The sequence below is a fragment of the Mustela putorius genome, unplaced genomic scaffold, assembly GCF_011764305.1.
Source record: "Mustela putorius furo isolate JIRA1106 unplaced genomic scaffold, ASM1176430v1.1 tig00000480_pilon_pilon_pilon, whole genome shotgun sequence".
NCBI classification, from domain to species: Eukaryota; Metazoa; Chordata; class Mammalia; order Carnivora; family Mustelidae; genus Mustela; species Mustela putorius.
In genome coordinates this window covers 327,963-343,759 of record NW_025421397.1, presented here as the reverse complement: position 1 = coordinate 343,759, position 15,797 = coordinate 327,963, and the positions used below count along the sequence as shown (strand labels likewise).

General features: G+C 39.9%; 1 protein-coding gene across 13 annotated transcripts in view; it reads left to right on the top strand.

The window, feature by feature from the left end:
* LMO7 (LIM domain 7) overlaps nucleotides 1-15,797 on the top strand; it is a 209,867-nt gene that overhangs the window by 112,715 nt on the left and 81,355 nt on the right. The window lies entirely within an intron of this gene.

The window sequence follows — 15,797 nt, the reverse complement described above, 5'->3', positions numbered from 1 at the left end:
AAGTGCATAGCAGGGATGGGTCTGTCTGCATTTCTGATTAATTGGAAGATAGTTTGTTCCTAAGTTTCATCACCAAAATGGCATGTTTACTTATGCAGTATTGTGAGATCATGCTTGATATCCATGAAAATAACCGCATGGATGACTTTGATTTATTTTTCCTGATCAGCCTTCTCTAGAGACGTATCTGATGGGCAAGTAAAGTTTTCACTTAGAAAGTGCTTTATTCGTAATGAACGGGGACAGCTTAAGGAAAACATCCCCCCACCCCCACCCGAATCCTGGAAGGTTTTGAAACTCTGTAGCAGATGTTTGAGTAGGCTACTGATTAGGCAAAACATGTTTGTTGGCTTCTAATTCCAAAAATGCTCTGAACAAAACCTGCCTGGAGCTGTCTTCATGAGATGTTGGGTCTAAAGTGTTTAGGGAAAAAAAATCAGTACCTGGGTTCAGTCTCGAAGGAAATTAAATCACTGACAAACTGAAACTGGGAGGTCGCGTAGTTAGAGCTGTAGTAGGAAGCATGCAGAACAACTTGTTTCAGTGGAAACCGCAAGTTCATAAAGGTGTGCCTAGGTAGTACCAGCAGGAATGCCTGAGAGCCTGGACTCTGCTTGGGAACATTTCCCCCTGATAATTCTGTCTCGTTGGACCAGAGAGCACAGGGCTTGACCCTGGGTCTACCGCAACAGAAGCCGGGTAGGCCCCCCCCCCCCCCCATTCATGAAACCTGTGCAAACTGACAAGAGGCTTATTCAAAAATGTTGGCCGCAGCTCTTCTGCTTGGAGATAGCAGTTTTATAAAAGGAAGCAAGTTTATGGGAAAACAAGTGACTGGTTACTAAATATCCATGTATTTCTTAGTTTTTAGTTTTCTTAATATAATGCGGGGAGTTCTGTAGGTCAGACCCCGTCCTATCATTATTGTAGATTAAAGGACTTGGTGTTGGTTAGACCGGTGGTTTTCAACTGGGAACAGTTTTGTTCCCCCGGTGGAGGTTTGGGAAGGTTGAGAGATAGTTTTGTCACTACAGTTGGGCTGGGAGTGCTGTCGGCATCTCGTGGGGCAGGAATGCTGCTAACTACCCATCAGTGGACAGGATAGTCCCCCAAACAAAGAAATTTTCAGCCCCAAATATCGGTGGTGCTGAGGTTGAGAAACCCTGACTTAGACTTTAAATTCCTTATTTCCACTTTGCCTGCAAGTTAATCATGTGGAAATGAAGGCTACTGACTGACAATATATTCTGCTAAAATGTAACTTTTTGCTTATATTGTTATAATAATTTATGTATTTCCGTGTTAGTATGTTTGACCATTTAAAAAGGAAAGCTCATTATCTCCATGTGTTTTTTTGCTCATCTGTGTATACATTAAAACTAGCAAAAATGGGGCAAAGTACTCAATTATTTTAAATGCTCTCTCAGAGCTCGTCTGGTAAGGCTTCTTGAGCAGTTTGTAGACATGCTGCGAGTGTGATCTAACATGCGTGTTTGCATGACACGCTGAAAGCAGATTGGAGAGGTCAGTCAATAAGCCTCCAGGCCGGCAAATGGGAGGTATTTCTTGTGAGAGGGCAGCGACTAAAAAAAAAACCCACGATGGCACACGGAGCCCAGGAGAGTTTTGTGAGGTAGGAATGAGTGGCAGGAACGGAGGCAACCAATTTTTTTTTTTTTTAAAGATTTTATTTATTTATTTATTTGACAGAGAGAGAGATCACAAGTAGGTGGAGAGACAGGCAGAGAGGAGGAAGCAGGCTCCCTGCTGAGCAGAGAGCCTGATGCGGGGCTCGATCCCAGGACCCTGAGATCATGACCTGAGCTGAAGGCAGAGGCTTTAACCCACTGAGCCACCCAGGCGCCCCAGGAGGCAACCAATTTAGAGAGCTGTGCTCTTCGTTAATTTAACAAATCCAGACCCTAACTATGAAAACTCATTTTCCAGCAACTACAGATTTGCAATTTACTTTGCAATAAAAACTTTTCCACTGGTCAAACAGAACTAGGGTATTCCTTATATTTCTATAATTATACGTATTAATATGTGATCTAAATGTTCTAACTATTACTTCTTGTAGGAAGTAGTTGGAACATTTCCAAGCATGTTTGAATTATTCATTTATTTTGGGACTGCATGTATTCAAATATCAGTTAATACTTATATTTTGACATTCCTGACTGTAATGAGTAGGATCCATCTTGACCTGTTCTTTCCCCCAACAGGAAAAGCAAATCTGTGAGTTTGCCTTCATGAGTTACAGTAGATTGAGGTTGAACTTGCCCTGGTCAAGACACTTACCGAGGCCGTGAAATTTAGCTTCTGCACCAGTGAATAATGGCTTCATTATTATTAACCATTCCCTAAATATCCGTCCTGAACTCAGAAACACAATCCACAGAGAAGAGGCGGTGAGACTCCTACAGAGCTGTCTTTGCACACTTTCTGCAGAAGGCTTTAGCAGAGGAAGCACCGTGACCCCAACATCATGCCACTGCACACTGGAGAGTCCCATAGCAAATGTCATGCTCTTTGGGGTGGCATCTGGTCACTCAGTGGCACCGAGCAATTGCTTGTCATAGAAGTCCACTTGACAGAGTGGTTCAGAGGTTGTCCTGTATTAGAGGAATCAAAGTTGGCAGAAAGGCGGAGTTGACTACTGTAGGTTTTAATTATATTTTTAGCAACTTGGCTCTGAAACACCGTCCCATATTTAAACCATTGCTCTAACGAATTATATATTGAAATTTTGAAGCTGAGAATTTGAACAGATTGTAAACATGTTTCTTCTTTCTACCCCCTTATCATTCCAAGCCAGTTTTTAGCACTTCCTCAGACGCATTCTGTTCATAATACAATTGCAGGATGGCCATGGTCTTGAGCATGCTAGTGCAGTTATGCGAAGAAAAATTATTTTCAAGTATAGAATTACGCTTCCCTTTAGGCTACTGATATTTTAGGTGTAAACGGTAACTTAAAATGTTTTGGTTTTTAGAAGATGTCTCTCAAAGGGAGGGTACAGAAATTGATTTTTTTTTTTACGCATACTAGTTGACAAAGGAACAGTAGTTGGAAACAATTAGTGTTAACATATTTCCCTCATGAAAATAAAGGAGGCTCAAAACGATATTTTAAGGATTTAACTGTTCTCTGGAGCTTCAAAAGGATACTTGATTTTGTGGCAATACTGTAAAGTCATTTCTCAGGAATCTGGTTCCCAGATGGCAACTCGAACCGCCTGCCAAACTGAGTTTGGGATATGAATGTGTATGTGCGTATTTATTTAAGATTTTAATTCAAGTAAAAGTAAAAATATACCTACTCTGAAGTAATTTTCATCATTTTCTTACTTAAACCTGCTTTTACTTTTTTTTTCATGCCCTTCAAATGAGTTTCTCAACATCTTAATCTTTTTTTTTTTTTTTTTTTTTTTAAATAATGACCTCTAAACTTGGATCAGTAACTTGATCCCAGTGACTTCCACCTGTCAATTCATGTTACCATTTTAAAATGTTCTCTTCCTACCAAGCAATTAGAAGGGAATGAAACAGAAAGGAAGTTTGCACTGCACACACCTCTAACCCGTTTCAGCGATTCTCTGGTGTTAGGGAGTTCCTGAAAGGGGGCATTCATTCTTTCGGGTTGCCAAGACTCTCTTTAAGGCCAGCAGCAAAAATGTGTGGACGTGTTTTCAAATGTTCTTTAATTGCAGGGTTAGATTATCGAAGAGTCTGTGTAGTTGCAGAGAAAGGTCCTGGAATAGGAGGCAGGTCTGATGCAGAGACAAGCTATAAAATAACTGAAGTTTTATGTAGGATTAGTTTCTCTCCATTTCCAGTTCTTAGCTAACTTCTTGGATAGAGAAATAGGTTTCTGAATGCCAGCTCTCTATCCTCAGCACTACACCCACTTCAGTCCCCAAGGCTGGGGGGGCCTGATTGGGTCTCGGCGTGCTGGGTGAGGCTTGATGATGTAGGCTTTTCTGGCCCACGGTCTTTATAGTCAAAAGGAACCTGTTCTGTGTTCTTTGCTCCAGAGTCTCCCTGGGCAGCTCATCTGCGTAGAGGTTGACATGAGTTTGTTCATGAGAGAATAATAGAATTTGCTTCCCTTTGACTGGCTGGTATTTGTTTTGTAACAAGGTCCTTCAAAGGGTGAAACCAAAGAGAAAACCTTTTGTTGAAGAGGTTCTTCTGTCTTTCAGATTATGACCTGTAGGGCTGCATATGTTGAATCCATCAAACTTTTAACATGACACACATTATAATATCGGTAGCCCCTGTTAGTCACTTTTGAAACTGAAAGCTTCACCAGTAACTAGAGGTGTTAAGCATTGCTTTGCTCTGAGTTTCTTACCATATACTGGTAGGATTTACGTGAGCGTTTGTGTGCGGTGTGTGTGTGCTTCCGTGTATTTCTGGAGCTTCGGAGGAGAAAATGGCACATAATTCAGTAAGGGGAATTTTTGGTGTCAGAAGTCATTGGCTTGTATGTCACACAAACAAGCCCCAACTGGGCATTTTCTCTGTAGCAACTAAATGTGCGGTTCGCAGAAGCCACTCTTACCAGTCAAAATACGGGGGAGCCAAAATACTGCCCTTAGTGGGGTTCCCTTTAGAATTAAGGAAATGTCCCCGTAAATTCACAGAGTACATTGTTTTGAGATAAATTCACAGGCTTCTCTGGGTATATAGAGATGAACAATCCTTTCAACTTCTTATCAGGAAAACATTTCCAGTGGGGGGTGACATTGATTTCTCATGTGGGCTTTGAAAGCACTTCTGTTTTCATCAACATCTAATTTTGGCCTAAACTTGAGACCATTTGAGGACAGGGACAATTACATTATCCCCCTTTTTCCTTAGTTTCTGACACCTCTAAGTGTTAAGTATTTATTTGAAAATTAATTATTTAATTTTTTCAGTTAGTCAGCATATAGTGCATCATAAGTTTTTGTTACAGTGTTCAGTGATTCATCAGTTGCATATAACACCCAGTGCTCATCCTAACACGTCTCTCCTTAATACCCCTGATTATTTTGACCTCCTGGACATTTTAAAGCCAGATTTTGAAAATGGAAACTTAATTTCTTTTTCCCTTTGTCAAGTTTTCTTCTCTTTCCGAAATTGCAAGGCAGATCTGGCAAAGTAGCTGTTGATCTCCTGGTTTTTAATTGCCTTTCACTTATCATTCCAGAATAGTATGTGGCATATTTCAACATACTGTAAAATGGATACAATTTAAAAGAGGAATGTGTGTTTACCTCAGTGTGTAGTACACTAAAGTGGAAACTTTGGACCTTGTGCCTTTCAAAGTAGTTGATGGAAGTCCTAATCTTTATGCTAATGTGCAAATGATAATCACTAAGTTTAATGGACATTTGAAGGATGTTCTGAGCTTGCTTATATGAAGTTTTAGAAGAATTTTAATGTTTTCATATCATGATCACAAGTCACTTCATTTTAAGAAATAGATCTAAATATATGCTTAAGACTTTTGGGTGGAAAATAAGTTGGTTCTATAGGTAGTTAGAATAGCTTGTAGAAATTGAAGGGCAAGAAATAAAAATTTTTAAAAGCAGGGATCAATATTGGAGGTACTTCTTAGAGAATCCTAAAAGTACTTCATGAAATTTTATCAACAAGTTCATAGAAAGCCTCATTCCTTCCAAAGTCAAGCTACCTGCCTTGGTACCTTTTCCCTATCCCTAGATAGGGAAAAAAGAAAAAAGTCACAGGTTACCTATGACTTTGACGTCACTTTGACTGATGGCAAGATAACCACGTGAAGAATGCACACAGGGCCGCCTGGGTGGCTCAGTGGGTTAAAGCCTCTGCCTTCGGCTCAGGTCATGATCCCAGGGTCCTGGGATTGAGCCCCACATCGGGCTCTCTGCTCTGCTTCCTCTTCTCTCTCTCTGCCTGCCTCTCTGCCTACTTGGGATCTCTGTCTGTCCAATACATAAATAAAATCTTAAAAAAAAAAGAATATGTGCATACAGAAACTGGAAAATTTCTTAACATTCCATTTGAGCTATTTCTTCAGGCTGCATTTCTCTCACTTTCCCTCAGGTTGGAGCAAAAAGTTGAGTCAGTGTGCATCAGTTGTCATGAACAGATAAGCATCTAGGATGAGAGCAAGGATTTAGGTGTCCCCTGACACGGGTTTAATCCCATCCCGTTCTGTCACACGGTAGCTGAATGACCTTTAGGTTATTTTTCCTTGCTGGGATAACTTTGCTTCTCGCTGAACAAGACAGATGTCATGGCTGCTATCTTGGAGCTTAGCAAGTAACCCCATTTAGGGGCTACCCCTACCTCACAAAGATATAATGATTACAAAATCAGGCATGTAAAGTGCTAAGTGTTTGGCATACAGTGGTGCTCAATAAATGGTGTTGAATTATAATTGTGATCATTTTCATAATTTGGCTCTCACTTCTCGACCTTATGAAGATACATGTCCTCTGCAGAAGAACATGGATGAAAAAAAATGTGGTCCCTGGATCCTTAAATTGTGACGATTAACTATAGGTTTTAGATTTTAAATGGGAATTTAAGCCTTTTTAGACTTAATCCTTCCTTTCTTTTGATTGGGAGCCAATATTAAAATAGGTATGTTTTTCTGACCTTTATGTGTAGTCAATTTTTTACAATTTATTTTGTTAAATTAGCAAAGCTGGAAACCAGAGAAACAGATAGCTAAGATATTTGCTTTTGCTCCTGTATATGAGGGGCCAAAAACAATTCTTTCCTTTATTTTTCCTTTGGGAGAAAGAGAGCATGAGTGGGTTGATGTGGGGTATGGGGCGGGGGGTGGGGGAGAGAGACCATCTTTTTTTTTTTTTTTTTAAGATTTTATTTATTCGTCTGACAGACAGAGATCACAAGTAGGCAGAGAGGCAGGTAGAGAGAGAGGAGGAATCAGGCTCCCCGTCAAGCAGAGAGCCAGATGTGGGGTCGATCCCAGTTCTCCAGTATCATGACCTGAGCTGAAGGCAGATGCTTTAACCCACTGAGCCACCCAGGCGCCCCAAGAGAGACAATCTTTTTTTTTTTTTTTTTTTAAGATTTTATTTATTTATTTGTCAGAGAGAGAGCGAGCATAGGCAGACAGAGTGGAAGGCAGAGTCAGAGGGAGAAGCAGGCTCCCTGCGGAGCAAGGAGCCCGATGCGGGACTCGATCCCAGGACACTGGGATCATGACCTGAGCCGAAGGCAGCTGCTTAACCTACTGAGCCACCCAGGCGTCCCAAGAGAGACAATCTTAAGCAGGCTCTCATGGAGCTCAGTCTCATGACCCTGAGATCATCACCTGAGCTGAAATCAAGAGTCAGACTCTTAACCGACTGAGTCACCCAGGCACCCTGGGATGGAAAACAATTCTATTACTTTTTATGAGAACTCAGCTTTTTGTACATTTCCTGAATTGTAAATGTTAGTTTGATTTGCATCTTTTAAAAGTTTTGCTCCCATATTTTCAAAATAAAAACTGATGTAAAACCAAAATTAGTCTATCCACAAATCCAAATCCAAACCTTTATTGTTTTACTTTTATCATCCCATTTCCCCCCCTTCATTTCCATGAAAAGTCTGTCCTTTTGGCCATGAGGAGAGGAAGTTATCTTTTGGGTAGGCAAGATCAGACACTGTTCTCTGAAATGCTTTTGTAGGGCTTATGAATTTTTTCCGAAATGTGTTCATAAACTTTAGGGAACTCTAATGCACGCTCCAGCCATGTTATCCACCAGACAGAAAACTTAACTGCTACTTTTGGGCATCTCCCATATGTTTTGTCCATCAAAAGGCTACTATACTAACAGCATAAAGTCTGGTTTATATTATCTAAAATATTTGTGGTTTTTACCCTGGATGCTATATATATATATATATGTGTGTGTGTGTGTGTATATATATACATCATAAATAGCAATCATCACTATTTGGAAGGTCAAAAATCTTGCTGCTTACTTCAAGATGTACTTGTACACAAGGTGAGAAAAGTGAAGAAACCTGGAAGCATACTTTTATGTTAATACTCTGCCATAACATAACTTGATTTTTTTTTTGTTTTTAAAAAGAGCCTTGCTATCAAAAATATTAAATTGATTGGGTATTAAGTAACATATTGACCATGTATTGGTTTATTTTTAAGAGTTTAGGTTAATGGAGTAGAAATGTTTTAGGGATATTGCCCAGGTATAATCTGTCATGTTGAGCAGCCTTGTCTGGTGAGAGTGACTGCTGGTCATCTTAGACATGATTTTGAGTATCGCTACTGAACTGACCAACCATCCCAACTAAACTGTCAGGCAGGGTGATGTGTTCTAACTTTTCCTTAAGAGCTTAGGACTGTTGCTCCAGATACCATTGGCCAAGTATGTCCAGTAAACCTCAGAAAACATGGTTCAAAAAGGGTCACTGAAAAGCCTTTAATTTCAGGGAAACAGCATATACTTCAATGTAATGACAGTGAATGTAAATGACAATTCCATTAAAAAAAAACAGATTAAAAACATGATTGGAACACACTTCAGGTAAACCAATATTTCTTAAGCTGAGAAGGGGGAAAAGTAGAGGATCTCGGTGGCCTGGAAGAGGTGGCTGTTGTGAATGAACTGTATTAGCCACTAGCAATTTAACAAGGATTTTGTCTGTGTGCTTTAATCAATTTGGGGGAGAAATCTTTAAATAAATACCTAAACCAAAAAATCTTTAAATAAATACCAAGTATCACTGTTACTACATTGACAGACAAGACTGTTACTACATTGTTTTTCATTACATTACAATAATATTGACTGGTAGATTTTTTTGAAAATGCTTCTGTTCTGTATCTTTTTAGTTGACTGAGATATGGAAATAATCTTCAAAAGAATCCATATATCTGGGTAAACAATTTGGCTGAGATGTTACTAGGCTACTTTTGGCTTAATATCGAGAAGAAAAATGTCTACGAGATGGTTATCTCATGCTCTGTTTTGTACGTAATGATGTGTATTCACCTATAGCATGTGCAGTAGTGCATACACACACACACTAAGTAAGAACATATGTGAAAATTTGTGTAAGGCTTCAGAGAATGAGTCTTCAGATCCTGAGGGGTTCCAGATCTTTGTTCATTTTGGAGATGAATTCATTCTACAAAGGAGCTTGGGCCCCCTCTGTCTTAGAGGAGGAACAGCAATGGTACAACCACTACCTATGAGTGTCTGAAGCATGCTGATCCCAGATGATTAAGAATTAGAACTGTATGTCTTTTCTCATATTTTCCATTCTCCTTTTAATTCTACTTGCAAGGAAGAGGCAGGGAAAAAAGTCCTTTATTGAAGACTTTGACTTCCATGGATATAAGCCTTGGGCTGTTGGAGCTAGAGATGCCTGCTCTAGGGGAGCTGGAAGCCTTACTGACCTGATGGGCTGATGAGGGTGGGTGAGTCCGAGCCTGGGGGCACTGAGTCCTCTCACCTGTAGACCTCCTGTAGCGTGGCTCCTTAAACACATCCATCACATACTTAATGTTCACTGTGTACAGATCCTGAATCCTGGGTGGGTACAAGTAAAACACGTCCTCTTCCTTTTCTATCTCGATCTTCAGACCCAAAGTGAAGAAGATGAAATGCATTCTGAAGTCTCAATGTTTGCTTTTTTGTCTCAAGGAGCCCTGGCATGATTTATAGTTGGCGAGTCTAAGGGAACGCTGGGTTTGGAGGGATGAACTAGGTAAGGAAATCATGGTGCTAGAGTGTCCAGAGTATTTCAAATACTCAGTTAGGTTTAGACAAACTGGATGAGAGCTCTCAGGCACAGCCATTATATGAATTACCTCCGACCCAGTAACAGCCCAGCCAGGTATTACCATTTTGCTTCTGTTTTGCTTCCAATGGGTGAAATGAATTGAGTTAGAACAGTAACTTGTTTTGCCATATGACCTTGGGCAAATAACAGAGCTAGAATTTAAATTCAGGGGCTGTCTTAGACTTTGTAGCTTGGACTCCTTCCACTATATTGTCAAAACAGACTTAAACAACCTTAAAAAAAAAAAAAAAACTTGCTGCTATTATTTCTAGTGCTGTATGATTGAAGTGGTCTTGAGTTGTTTTTTAACCAGGCCAGCTAGATCCAAACTGGATTTGTGTTTGTGATTGGTACATGGCAAGTGTCTTTTTATTATGATTTGAAGTTTCCTTCCTAGTTTGTGAGCCATGTGACTTCAAATGGATCTAATATTACAACATGCTATCAAATTTCAGATCAGTAATAAGGCCTCCTAATTTTAGGAGTGCTAAATGAACCATGTGTTTGTCTTAGAATAGAAGAAATATGCTACATGTATGTTCTTAACACTGGTTAGTTGAAAAACTAGAGTCTTTGGATTTTACTGATATGTGTACATAAGTTTATAAGGTTTATGACTTTCACAAAGACATTTATGAATGTTCAGTTGTATTTGCCATGATAATGGAACATTCCTGTTAAAGCTGCGGATTGTAAAACCTTACTAATCTAAATTGCTCAGGATCATGCTACCACAGTTTGACCTTTATAACACTGTCATGGACAGTATCTTTTAAAAATAGAACTGGTAAATAATTTATTTAGAATAATTTCTTACCAATTTTTGATGCTCTATTTTACTTGTTAAAACCAAACTAAATCCTGACTCCCTCTTCCAAATATTCTTAGCTGGGAATAAATGCTTATTAAAAATATACAAGATAGGGGCTCCTGGGTGGCTCAGAAGGTTAAGCGTCTGTCAAGCTTAGGTCATGATCTCCAGGCCCTGGGATTATGCCCCATATGGGGCTCCCACCACAATGGGGAGTCTGCTTCTCCCTCTCCCTCTGCCTCTCGTCCTGCTTGTGCTCTCTTTTTCCATCTCTGTCTCTGTATCTCTCTCAAATGAATCAATGAGTGAATAAATAAATATATATATGATGGAAAATATATATATAAGGTGGGATATTTTTAGTATGGTTTAGGTCATTGTATAGTAAATCTCTCTAAAAAGTCCTAGTTATAAATAATTCTGTCTCATTTGAAGGTCTAAATTATAAACAAAAGATGAATTATAGTCCTGTTAACCTAGTGTAATGGATTAATGAACGATTACTTGAGTACTTTGCCCGAAGTCCTGCTATCAGTGTAGCCATTGGAGGGTTAGAGACAGGTGGTGAGCACAGAGCATCAAGTGTAACAATAAATAGCACAGTCTAATTCCAGTAAGATGAAACCCCTCTCTCATTGCAGAGAAGAGTAGGGGATCAGATAGTGACTCAGAAAAGCAAAGTCCAAGCAATGACTCAAGCACAGAAACACTTTAAAAATTCCTTTACCAAGACTTAAGATAAATGGAGTGATCACTTCTTTTTCTACCAAGTCATTAGAAGTTATTTTTTGCTAGTTGTTAAACATAAAGCATCAGGAGTAATTGCCTTTCTTTAGTAGGAAGACGTATTTATTAAACTGCTTTTCTGTGAATGTGATGTTTTAGACTACCAAACACAGATGAAACTGCTAGTAGCCCAAGATACGGATATAGGAGAAGAATACAAGGAAATTTTTCCTTTTAAATAACTGGTGGAGTGGGTCTGAGGCAATAATAGGAAATGCTTGATTTTTAAGGCCAGTAATATGTAAAGAGGAAAAGTCCTGTTTGTGAGAGAGGAGGTGGAGGAGAGTAGAAAGAAAATAACATTTCAATGTTTTAGTTAATGCCTTGTGTAATTGTATAACCATTTTGTAAGATAGGGTGGTTGCCTGATTTTACAGATCCGGAAACTGAGAAGTTCAGGGGCTTGCTCAAGGTCACATGCTTAGTTCAAGTGGGAACCCTCCTTAGGACTCCTAACCCAGTGTTCTTTCCATTATAACATTCTGCCTTTAACGTATCCCCTAAGGAAAGATAATAAAGATTGAAAAAAGGACTTTTTAAAGAAAAAATGTGTTAATATGTATTTTGTCAGAGATGACCTCCATGAAGTTGGTTGGGTAGGAAGTAAGTTTTGGAGATATGGAAGAATTTGTAATTTTTAGATCCTGTGGGTAAGAAATTACTCAGACTTTTTTAGAGGCACAGTGCTGTAAACAAGTGCTTCTCAAACTTCAGTATGTGTATAAAACACCTTAGGATCTGGATCAAATGCGGATTCTGGTTCATTAGGTCCAGGCAAGGCTGGGATTCTATATCTCCAGCAAGCTCTCAGGCCATGGCCATGAGGACCACATTCTGAGTGACAAGGATTTCGGCCTCCAATGTTGGTGGTCACACTGGAGTGAAGATTTCACAGAGGCGCTGGGGAAGATGTAAGGCTTGAGTGTGGATTCAAGAGATGAGAAGGATTTGAGTGAGAGGTGGGAGGGAATGTAAGGAGATTGCCACATTGGTACAGAATTCGAATCAAACATTTTTCAGAGCCTTCGGGATGTAAAGAATCTCTGCTTCTGAGGCCTTCGTTTTTTGGGAAGCTGAGAGTGGGAAGCACAGGAATGCATTTCCAGGCCAGCAGATTGGAGGCAGGATGAAGGATGATTGGGCCCAGTTTGAGTGGTACCTTGAGTATCCTGGCTAGGGAATTTAAGTGTTATCTCCTAGGTAGTGGGATTATTTCCAAAAGCTTTCCATCAGAAGGTCTAATGTTAAAAGCAGAGATTGAGAAAGATGGGGTAATGAAATAGTGCATGAAGTAGATTGGCTAGAGGCTTGGAGAAGGGTTAGGAAATTGTTGGGTGTTTTGATAAGGATGGTGTTTCCATAAGGATGACAACCGCTGAAAGCCATGAATAGGTAAGTGAGAAATGCTGAAGATGTTTCTAGTAAGACATGATGGGGGTTGATTAGTATGAAGGAGCTAGAAGAATCCACTCTTGAGCTTGTGCAACCGCCAGCAGAGACAGGAATAGAAGATGGAAATGAAGTTTGAACACATGGCGTCGGATGGGACAGTAGAGCGTCCACACGGAGACGGAGAGGGCAGAGTATCATTCAGAAATGATGGCTGGCTATGTCGGTTTAAGAGTCCTTTGTGAAGAGCAAAGAGGCACTGGGAGGGAAAAGCCCAGCTCTGAGGAAGTGAGGGTGAAGAGGAAAACAGCTGGCTAAGGACTCCTCCTCCTCCTCTCCTTCTCTGCCCCCTCAGTCAGGTGTAAGTGCGTCTATTTACGACTCGCCTGTTCCATTGACCGATTACCTCGCTTTCTGCCCGCACTGCACATGGTCTGGAGAAGTGTAGCTTTAACCATTCTTTCCTTCATTTAAACTCAATAAAAATTCCCTCATTCTGTTAAGGTTCAACTTTGTTTTCTGAACCACCTTCTGGAAATGTGAGGCCTCATTTCCTATCCTGGAAATTATTTTGCTTCAGAAAAACCAGCAGTGGGTGTGTCATTCCTTCCAGAGAAGCACCATGGGCTTCTCTCCTCTTGACCCAGCTGGGTGTTCAGACTGGTTTAGAGAATCCAGCTTCACTGTATGCCCTGTGCTTGGGGTCCTTACACTGTGATTCTCACTATTTGTGTGGGCTCCTGTCAGCTGTACTTAGCCCTACTTATTTACTCTATGGATTCTTCTACACAAAGAGCAAAAATTGTTGCCTACTTGTTTTTCTTTCCCGTCCTCCTCCTTTAAATCCAAATTCCGTATTTCCCCCACACGACTATTCAAAAAAGAATACGTTCAACTCCCAACAGAACCATTTCAGGCACGTTGCATTTAAATTTGTACAACAAAATGTATTTATCTTCCCATTCCCCTTCCTTGGAAACCCTACTCCCAAACAACAGCACTGAAAATAAGCCCACGAAGTTGACAAAACGATATCCAATTTAGCCTGACAATTTTATAACCAAAAACTACTTCCACTTCTATCTACCAAGGTTGAAAAACAAAAAAATACAAAACTACTTTAAGGCATGTGTGCCACTAGAATATTTGTATAATAAATGTATGTATTGATGAATGAATGAGTTCAACAAACACTTACTGAGCTCCTACTGTGTGCCCAGCACTGTTCTAGGTATTGGGGATTCAGTTTCATAGTGAAAAGACAAGGCCCTGCCATTCTTAGGCATATATTCTCATAGAAAGGGCAGATAATGAACAAAGAAGATAACGTGAGATGGTGATAGGACTACGAAAAAGCAGAGAGGAGAGGGCATGTCTGGAAGATTCTTTTGGATATTTTAAGCATATGTCGAGAGAAAATATTACATGCAGTAGATTTAGAAGTACCAATATGACTGGAATTAATGTTTTATTTGAACAGTATCATAGTTTTAGTATAATTATCTCTTGAGAAAAGTTCACTGAACTGAAGCTTTATTGTGCTTTAGAATCAGAAAGCAGTATGCCTAAAACTAGTGTGATATCTTGTGTCAACTGAACTTGAATACATTTTTTTTTTTTAATCAGAAGGGCATACTAATTTCTGAATGTTGGGGTCCATTTGTGTGTATACATGAGTCCTTTCCTCCTCAGCACCTGTACTCCCAACTTGGTGAGCTGCTGGCTGGCTCTGACCAGATGACCAGATGCTTATGATATGGATTATGCTTATGGGTTTTCATAAAGAGGTTTGGTATTATCCATTTGGTATTGTCCGTGGTCTCACATCTTGTGTGTATACTTGAACTGTGCATTCACTTATGAACTCACCATGGCTGCTAGTCTACCATGTCACTTGTAAGCACACCCATAGACTTTCAAGGCATTCTACCTTCTGGTCACTTTTTGGTTATCCACCTGCATTTATTTCCCTTCCATACAAGCTGTGTCAGTCAGGCCATCTCCCTCTTTTGCTTCCTCTAGACAGCCATTCTTGGAGTCCAGGCTCCATCTTGCCTCATCTACGAAGCCCACCCTCACTACGAGAAGAAGCCAGATGGTTACCAGTCCCAGTTTGGCCAATATGGCCTATGTGGACATTGGCAGTTACCGTACCTCTTTGTCCTTTTATTTCTTACCTGTAAAATGGAAGAAAACACTAAAACTTGCTGCATAGGGACCATTTTGAGGTTTCAATGAGTTATGATGGGTAAAGAACTTAGATACCTGACATGTAATAAATACTCACTTTATGTTAGCTGTCTAATTATTAACGACTCCTGGTACTTTTTTTTATGGTAAAATCTTGGACTGCTCTTTGTTCTCTGGACTACCATGGTTTGTACAATCTACGTGATGACATCTTTCTTTCTTTTTTTACTTGTATGGTAGGTACTACTCTAGTATATCTAGAGCTCGGTGGAATCTAAAAACACTTGGTGAATGATGATGGGGTAGGTAGGAGTGTGAACACTGGCAGTTACAAAGAATACTTAAGGATGGATCTTAGCCAGCTGCATGAAAGGCTGAGAGGAGGGGATGGACCCAAGGTGCCAAGAGAAGGTACCACTGAGTTGCTGCTCTGTTTTGACTCTTAGATATGGCTTAATTTATGAATTTACTCATAGCGGTATTGTTTATTGCGGTACGAATACGTAGCATGCGATCTGCCCTCTTGCATAATTTTTCAGTGCACAGTACAGTGTTAACTATAGGTACAATGTTATGCACCAGCTCTCCAGAACTCATTTATCTTGCATAAGTGAAGCTGTATAACAATACAATAGCAACATCCCTGAACGGCAATACACCATTTTTCCCCTCCCCCAGTCTGTGGCAACCATAACATTACCTATTTCTATGAGTTTGACTATTTTAGAGACTTCATATAGGTGGAATCATGCAGTGTTTGTCCTTTTGTGACTGTCTTATTTCACTTAGTAGAGTGTCCTCCAGTTTCATCCATGTTGTTGAAT